The 9543-nt window shown below is 43.7% G+C and overlaps 1 non-coding gene across 1 annotated transcript; it reads right to left on the reverse strand.

The window, feature by feature from the left end:
* Window positions 1–820: 820 nt before the first annotated feature.
* Window positions 821–892, reverse strand: Trnav-cac (transfer RNA valine (anticodon CAC)). Its single transcript has one exon. It is a non-coding gene; the product is annotated as a tRNA-Val (tRNA).
* Window positions 893–9543: the final 8651 nt, after the last annotated feature.

Here is a 9543-nt window from a genome sequence, read left to right on the forward strand (position 1 = left end):
AACTTGGAAAGAAGACAGTCCTGCTATCTGCCTTCCCTCTTAAATCTCACTGATCCTATGGGCGAGCAATCTCATGCACAGAGTAGGAAGTCGGGATCACAGAGTGCTCATTTGGCCTCATCTCCCTCCTGCTCACTCTCCCACAACTCCCCTCCTGGACAATGGCTCCAGCACAGCCTGGCACACAACAGCACATGAGGAGGCAAAATTGTCCCAAGTCTCTCTCCTTCTGGAGATACACAGGCTGCAAGCCCCAAGGTAGGAGTGGTCCTACTTGGGTCTGGAATCCCTGCATCTGCCTCCCAACTTCAGGAAGAATCTGGTGCTCACCTCCGTGAATCCATAAGCTCAACTCAGTCCAAACACCAGGAACTGAATACTCCTTTCCAGGACACCTCTGGTATCCATTTGAAACCTGTCGCCATAATGACCCCGGTTTCTATGACAACCACAATGCTGCCTCCCCCATAGTAACCAGGAATGGCTCCGCCCAGCCCTCCCTTTCTTTTTCTCAGAGCAAGCACTCTTCACCCTTGTTTTCACCCAAGAAAGCATACCCATTATCTGAGAAACTGTCTCCCTACGAAAGCAGAGCTTTCCTTTTTTATTCGCTCTGTGAACAAAACATCCCTGGAAGCATGCCCACGTTCTACTCACCAGACCATGGCGGTGTCTATGGAAATGTCGTCACGGTGACAAATGAGCAATTTCATCCAATAATTAGCTATGCATATATGACCTCATCACGGGACTTTAAAATCTGGGACACCTTGTACAGAAACATCCTAAAAAGAAGAGTCAAAGGTTAAAAGTATTGTTTTGGAGATGCCGGGGCTCGAACCCAGGGCCTCATATATGTGAAACATGTGCTCTACCTCTGAGCTACATCCCCACACCTGCTAACAGCTTCATCAAAGCCCATTTGAATGCAGAGACACCGAGCCACTATTCAGAGACTGCCAGGATCTGCATCCGTTCCTTTAATCTTATTGGATTCCAGGTTTAGTGTTTTGATAGGATTCTTGGGACTTTTCTTGCATGGGAAAACAATCTATTTTCAATCAAAGGAAAAATAATAACAATAAAAATAATAACAACAACAATAATAACAACAAACCTTATGCTCTTTGAAGCAAGATAAGCTAACAATGAATGATACTTTGAATGACTCAGTCCCATCAATTTTTCTTCAACTTTACTTTGCAGGTGGTTCAACATGCCACTATCATGCGGAATTAATAATTATATGTTGCTGATATGCAGTCATATCTGAGAGTATGAGTAGCTTCCTTAATCCTTCTCTAGCATACCTCCTTTCTCTTTTAAAACACGCCTTAGTTTCCGGGCTTGAAAGGCAGTTTTTATAATCTTGGTCAGGCTGCTCATTTTGTTTCTTAACTTTGACAATACTGTCCATCACTCCATTTATGGCAATAACTAAATTCTGCGGTAGCTATTGGTTCATAAAACCCTAAGGTGCTGTCACTTTCTGCATGTTTATGTATCTCACCACACGCTTTGTAAGTTTCAAAAATGAGAGGATTTCTGAAATATGTCCTCCTTTTCACACATCATCTAGTATATGTCTCAATATACAAAATCATTAAATAAATATTGTATGTATGTTCAGATAGTGAGAAAAGTGAGTATTTTTTACAAGAAAACCATCTATTTTTTTCATTTACATACCAATCCAAGTTTCTATTCCCTCTCCTCTGCCCATTCCCTCCACTTACCCCCCACCCCACCTTCATCCACTGCTCAGAGAGGGTAAGGCACATTTCCCAGAGGAAGGAGCAAGGCCCTCCCCACTATATCCAGGCTGAGCAAGGTATCCATCCAAAGACAATGGTTCCCAAAAAGTCAGCACCAGCAGCAGGGATAAATCCTCATGTCACTGCCAGTGGCCCTGCAGTCTGCCCCAGCCATAAACTGTCACCCACATTCAGAGGGTCCAGCTTGGTCCCATGCTGGTTCCTTCCCTGTCTGGCCAGAGTTGGTGAGCTTACAGTTCAAGTAAACTGTTTCAGTGGGTGTCCCCATCATGGTCTTGACCTCTTTGTTCATAAATTCTCACTCCTCCCACTCTTCAACTGGAAAAAAATTAATAAATAGTACCTGAGAAGATGCCAGACTATAGAAGACTGAGTCCGCATAAGACATTGCTTAACCTCAACAATTATTGGAATACGACAAAGAATGATATTAAAAGAGGACTTTAATATATAACTTCAAGATAAAGACAAGGAGTAATGGCAAACAGGTGAGCTAGTGTGGGAGACTGAGAGCTTCCTAAATTAAATGAAGACAAAAGCAAAAAGAGAGGGATGGAGGGATGGAATCAAAAGGTAAATGAGGGCAACAGAAGAAGTAGTAACATCTCAGTGCTGATTGTGGTCTAGGTTTGAGATGTTGGTGGATAAGTACTGATAAACAAATAACCTAGAAGTAACAAAATATGAGTCAGTGTATCTCTGTGAGCCATGACCCTTTTGTGTTATCTTTCTTTTTGGGAATCTTCCTTTCATTTTTATCCATAATAGACTTTCCCCGTAATCTATCCTGATTATAATTTCCCTTCAGTCTACTCCTCCCAGTTCTGCTCCACCTTCCCTTCTATCAGGATCCATTCTGTTTCTGTCTCTCAGTAGATAATAATAGGCTTCTAAGAGATAACAGCAAAGCACAACAATATAAATTAGAATAAGACTTTAAATAACGATTATCAAATTGAAATTGGATGAGGCAAATGAACAGGAGTAAAAGAGCCCACAAGCAGACCCAAGAATCAGAGACCCACTTGTTCACACACTCAACAGCCCCACAAAAATACAAATAAAAGTTCTCCTAAAATACTGAAAGAGATAATATACACATTGAAGACCTGGTGCAGACACATGCCTGCCTCATGCTCGCTGCTTCGGTTTCTTGGAGTTTCTGTGAGTCAATATAGATGGCCTTGGACTTACTTCATTCACTTACTTCATTCCCTGCTTTAGGAATGTATTATGTTGGTACCCTGTTTGCATGCTCTACCATTTCATTCTATAGCTGCTTCTTACAAAAGGAAATTCCCCTGTGGATATTTGTGCCCACTCACAAGGAATGACTCAAGGACACTTTCTTTCACCAGTGGGCCTGCTTCTTCAAGCAGCGTGACAATACAAATCTCTGAGTTATCCGTTTTAGTAAGTTGCACGATGTTTTCATTTGCCCCAAGTCAGCTAAGCACCTGGAGAACACCTGTCTGTGCATGTCTGAGAAATTGATGAGTTCCACAAAACTCTGGCTATGTGCACAGCTGATATCCTGGTATAATGGCTCAGACTGTATCTTAGAAGCAACTGCATTATTGGAAGGGAAACCTTATTGGTCAAGTTGTCTTTGTGTTACCCCTATAAGAGTACAAATTGGGGAGAAGGTCATATTAAGCTAAAAAAGAGAAATTTTCCACATCGTCTTTGTATAAAAGTGGGGGGGGCATCAATGTGGGATAAAAGGGAAGCTTTTTGTCTGCTCATGTTCTCTTAGTTACAACTTTGACCATCCCAGGGATATACGCCTGGCAAACACAGAGCTCAAATCTCTTGGAGTCTGGAGGTGGTGTGGAGGTTTGAATAAGAAAGGCCCCCATAGGCTCATGTATCTGAATGCTTAGTCTCCAGGGAGGGGTACTCTTTGAGAAGGCTTAGGTGGTGTGGTGTCCATGTTGGAGTAGATGTGGCATCATTGGAGGAAGTGTGCCGCTGGGGGTGGGCTTTGAATTTCAAAATCCCATGGCAGGCCCAGTGTCAGCCTCTCTCTCCCTGTGCATCAGGTAATAGAACTCAGCTACTTCTCCAACACCATGTCTGCCTGTGTGCCACCATGCTCCCTGCCGTGATGGTAACAGACCAACCTCAGAAACTATAAGCAAGGCACGTGAATGCTTTCTTTCATAAGAGTGGCCTTGCTCATGGTGTCTCTTCACAGTGATAGAACAGTGATCACGACAAATGGCGTTTTGTAAATTCCTGTGTGCTCAAGGTCTTTACAGTTTCAGTATATGCAGGTTTATCCTTGAAGAGGTCCAAAAGGGGAATACTGTCTTCTGAAGAGCACATTATTTTAGACAAGTAACTTGAATGGCCTCCTGCTCTCCCCAAATGTCACACAGTAGTCTCTTGTATTAATGATTGACATCTTGGAACGGATTCTAGTCTATGCAGTTTTGAGTATTCAACCAGCCCCAATTCTCCCTCTGCAGCTGCTGATGGGGCAGAGGAAATCCCTTATAGGACGGTGGTAGTTTGAATGAGGATGGTCCCCATAAGCTCCTATGGTTAATGTTTCAATTCTAATGGTGGATGGTTTAAGAAAGATTAGGATATGTGGCCCTATTGGATGAAGTGTGTCACTGGGGGTGAGTTCTGATGTCTCAAAAGACTTCTGCCTCTTTCCTGTGATCAGGATGTAAACTCTCAGTTTCTGCTTCAGTGCCCTGCCAGGCTGCCTGCTGCCATGCTGCCCACAGTGATGGTACTGGACTAACCCTCTGACACTGACAGCAAGCTCCCCATTTAATGCTTTGTTCTGTAAATACCCTCAGCACAGCGCCTCTTCCCAGCAATAGAACAGTAGCTAAGACAATGTCCTGTGGCTGTCAAGGGACTTGGGGTTCCTGCCTCTTTTCTTCTGTGTTCTCTCTTCTTGTAGGGCTCAGGGGATAATTTCTCTTTCAATATCTAGTTAGTGGCTCTAAAATGATGGGGAAGTAAAGGAAGTACTTTGGAGATCTTCCTGCAACAGAGAAGGGACCCCAAGCTTGGTCTACATAATAAGGGTAACTACATATTACATCTGAGCCATATGCAGAGCATATTCATAGAAAAGTACTTGCCAAACACACCACAAACTCCATGGAAGCGTACTTGGCAACCACATTACAAACACCAGGTTGCTCTTGGACGTCCCCAGCAGGCATGGTGCAACACAATGCCAGTGACTGACCAGGATACAACTTGCCTGGCAGGGAGCGATCTGGGGGCTGTACCACAGCCTCCTGGAGAGGAGAGGGAAAGTCTAGGAAATCCATCCATCCCAGTGTCAGGGGATTCAAGGTGACCACCACATTCACATTCTCTACAGAGCACCACTCTGTATCCCGTGTGCACTGCCCACTTTACACTCAGGGAGGATGAAGTGAGTTGTGGAGCACTACAGTTGCTGCAATCCATAAATGGAACTGCTCTATATGTGTGCCAGCTTTCCAAACACACTAAAAACGCATTGCTGTTCCATAAAACATCAGCCCTTTAAAGAAAATAAATGTAGGCATGTAGTTTGAATGCCACCTCCTGGCCATAGTGGGAACTACATCCGTGAGAGTCTTGGGCCCAGTGGAGTCTATGTTTGGGTGGGAGGGAACATTGGCTGTGACCTGGACTTGAAGGGACCTCACCTCTGAAGATAAGGCAGTGTTTTTTCACCTCATTATAATTTCCTGGCACAGAAAACTTGACATCTTAGGTATATCAAATGTAAACCTGAGATTGGAGACCAATCACAGTCTAAGGCTAACATAAAGCAGCCTCATTACATGAGATGGTGGGCCTCTGTATGTAAACACACACACACACAGACATCTCTCTCTCTCTCTCTCTTTCTCTCTCTCTCTCTCTCTCTCTCTCTCTCTCTCTCTCTCTCTCTCTCTCTCTCTCTCTCTATCACACACACACACACAGAGGCATGCACATAGCATCAGAATAGATTACATTAGCCTTTAATGCTCCAGAAACTGAACAAAATGACTTCTTCTGAAGTATGGAAGGTGTATAATCCTTTATCCAATATGCGATTGTGGGTTCGTGCATGCCTGTGAGTGCGTGTAAAATTGTGTGTGTGTGTGCGCGCGCGCACGTGCGGTCATGGGACAGAAGACAGCTTCCAGTGTTGTACCTCAGGCGCCATCCCCCTGAAGTTTTTCTTAGACAAGGTTTCCAACTAGCCTGGAACACGCAAGGCAGGCTGGGTTGGCTGGTCAGCACACTGCAGGGATGGGCTCGCCTCCACCTTCACACACAAGCATCCCGACACACCTGCTACTTTTCCTGCTGTAATTTAACTTCATTTTCTTGTTGATGCTCTCTGGGGATGGAACTCAGGGCCTCATGCCCACAAGGCCAGCACTTTACTGATTTAGCTGTCTCCCCAGCCCTGCTTTTACTACCCAAGCACAAGCATTTTCTCAGTTTACACTTTAAAGTACTTTCCTTCCTGGATACAAAATTTCAAACAACACAGGAAAGCACATGTAGTACCATAAGGAAATCTGTGTCTGTCGCTGGGCTGATTCCTACCCCTAAGACACAGGGCTGTCTGCAGGGAAATCTCCTGAGAGTGAGCAATCAGAGTAGAGTCCCAGCTGCCATTTTCTGTGCGCCTTGCTGTATGTGGTGGTGAAGAAGTCACTTCCCCATTTAGGAGATGGTAATCTTTAATGTGTCTGTCAGGGGCACACAGGGCTCTGCCTCGCATCCGGTGGAGAGAGGATGGTTTCCCAAGACAGAACTAAGCTGAAACTTTCCCACAGTGAATGGAATGATATTAGTCCTGCTATCTAATTTATGTGTTTAGTGCAGAGTCTCAGAGCAGCCCAGCCCAGCCTGGGACTCTTCCCCTTCCTCCCTCAGCCTTCAGAGTGCTGCTGGTCTTCCAAGCTTAGCACACTGCCCCAGCTCAAGTATTCATTTTAATGTAAACACATTCTTAATGCTACTGTTTTCTTCTCGGCCCAGTAACATTTTCATTCCATTTTCTACATGTGTATTGTTGCATTCCCAAGAAATAAGTAATTTTATCATTGATTTTCCTGCAAAAATTTGTTTTATAATGATCCACATCTCTTGAAAAAACATGTACTCTAAGATTGTTTTTCTAAGAAATCTAGCATTTTCTGAGATATTTCTGGTTTTTGTTTGGTTTTCATTTTGAGGCAGGGCCTCTCTATTCTATTCAGGCTGTTCTGGAACTTCAGAGCACCAATGATCCTGTAACCCCAGTGTTCAAATAGCTGGAAGTGCACACATTTGCCATATAATGCTAATGAAAACTGTTTTCACTATTGCCTGGCATTTGAGCATTTTTCTTTAATGTTTCACAGCAATTATTTTAATTTGTAAATGATTTTAAGGCAAAGAATGTGCATAACTTAATAATAATTATGTTGTGTATATTTGTGTGTGTATGTACACATTAATGCAGGTGCCTACAAAGGTAGGAGAGGTCATAACTTCCTGGAGCTGTGGTACAGTCCATCACATATGTTGGAAAAGGATGCTGGAAACAGACCTTGCGTTCTCAGCAAGAATAGAATGCACTCTTAACCACTGAGCCATCTCACCAGGAAGACTTTAGATTGTTAAAGTCCATTAGCCATTTTAATGTTCATATATTTTATATTTCAATGAGTTCTCTCCTTGGTTCAATGACCTGGAGCTGATTCTTCTTTTTTCTTGTTTAGATTTTAGTTTTACTTTTAATTATGTCTGTCTGTCTGTGGTATGCACTTGATTGGCAGAGGCATTGACTCCTGATGGGGCTGGAGTTAAAGGCAGTTGTGAGCTATCTGCCATGGGTGCTGGGAGCCATACTCTCATAAACAGTAATGACTCTCACATCTCTTTCCTCCTCCCTCTACGTCTTGAGTGCTGGTATTACAGGTGAGGGTGAACATGCCCAGAGGGTCAAAGAACACAGAGCAATTTACATTCTGGACAATCATTCTGCCACATGAGCTATGTCGCCTGTCCCCATACTGTGGCTTTTTAAATTCACCAATGGCTTCTTTTCATGGTGTAGCATTCTCATTTTTCAGCTACCAGAGAAATCAAGAATATAGCTGGGAATATGTGCACAGCCAGGGGAGCCATACTAGTGTTTAGGAACCACTTGTAAAAATCCCCAAATGTGCTCCCACCACATTTGTGAAGAGCTTCGAACAGGGCCGTCAGATGCTGGGCAGATGTAAGTGCTGCAGCATCCTCGAGTCCAGCCTCTGGCAAGGACATCATGTTCCTGAGAGCAAGTCTCCTGCCAGCAAACCTACCTTAGATGCCCAGCAACAAGGGACTGGAGGCTGCTGTTGTACTCTCTGTGGTTGTGTGTGCAGAACAAATGACCCAGACCCTGCAGAAGAATCACAAAACAGGAAAAAGGTTGGTCAAAGGATCAGACACATCCTTAAGATGAGTGATGAAGATATAAAAGAAAAACAAGTTGGAAATATAGCATAGTGTGTGGATATAGAAATGACAGGGAAAGAAGAACAGGGTTCCCCATTGCACAGAGATGTGAGTGTGTGTGTCCTGATTGGGACTGTGCCTCCCTAGGAGTATGGGGACCATGATGAAGGGATCCCAGACATATCTGAGAACTGGATTCTGTGTTTGGATGTCTGACCAGCAGTGGTTCTCAGCCTGCCTAATGCTGTAACTTGTCTCTTAATACAATTTCTCATGTTGTGGTGATCCCAGCCAGAAAATTATTTCTGTTGCTACATCATCGCTGTAATATTGTTACAGTTCAGAATCATGATGGAAATAGTTTTGGGAATAGACGTTTGCTGAAGAGGTCACAAGTCACAGGCTGAGAACCACTGTTCTAGAGTCAGAGAGATGTGGAACCTTCCTAGCCCCAGCAACTTTGGTTCCCTGAGCCTGGATGTGCTGGACCCATTTTCCAAACACACGCTGGGCATATGTGAGGAGAAAACAGAGTGAGACCCTGTGCTCTGATTCCTGCTCCACACTCTGTGAAATGAGAGCATTTGAATGCTCACCTATTGATTTTAGGGGCCTTTAGTTATAATATCTGCTTTAAATACCAGTCAGAAGTTTCTGCGAATGTGGCAGACTAATGTTGATGTATGCAATTGGAATTACAGGCTGGCCTTGAACTCAGACACCATACTGTCTCTGTCTCATGAGTCCTGGGAATAAATGTGTGCTCCACGCCCACCTGTCAGAAATACGCATTTCTAAAGGCAGTCTTCTTCTGGAGAAAAAATAGGGACAAGCAGTAGCTGCAGCACCTAGAGACTGATTTCACTTTGACTCTGCCTAAAGCCTACTCACTTGCTTCATCTGTAAAACTGCCAAGAGCAGTACATGCTGTAGAACAATCACTTTCAAAAATACTTTAAACGTTAGGTTTGCTTTTCATTAGACAAATGTTAGATTCTTATTCTTTTGGATATTCTGCTACAGTTAGTTTTACTTAGAAAAGTTTACATCTGAAAATTATTCATCAGCTGACACGTTGTTAAATTGCTAAGTTTTACAACAACTAGTTTGGGTATTCAAACTATCCTGTGTCAATACACGGGGAATAACTGATGTCAGTAAATGGAAGCACTGTGTCTCCATATGGTCAGACAAATACAGAGATGTTAGAGCAAAGTCTCCACAAGGAAAATGCACAGCGCATACAGGTGCTATCTACCCTCTCCCAGACAAGGCTGCACGGGGCGGCTCTCACGCTGATCATTGCAGCATGGCTTCATCC

The sequence above is a fragment of the Microtus pennsylvanicus genome, chromosome X (assembly GCF_037038515.1).
Source record: "Microtus pennsylvanicus isolate mMicPen1 chromosome X, mMicPen1.hap1, whole genome shotgun sequence".
In the NCBI taxonomy this organism is placed as follows: Eukaryota; Metazoa; Chordata; class Mammalia; order Rodentia; family Cricetidae; genus Microtus; species Microtus pennsylvanicus.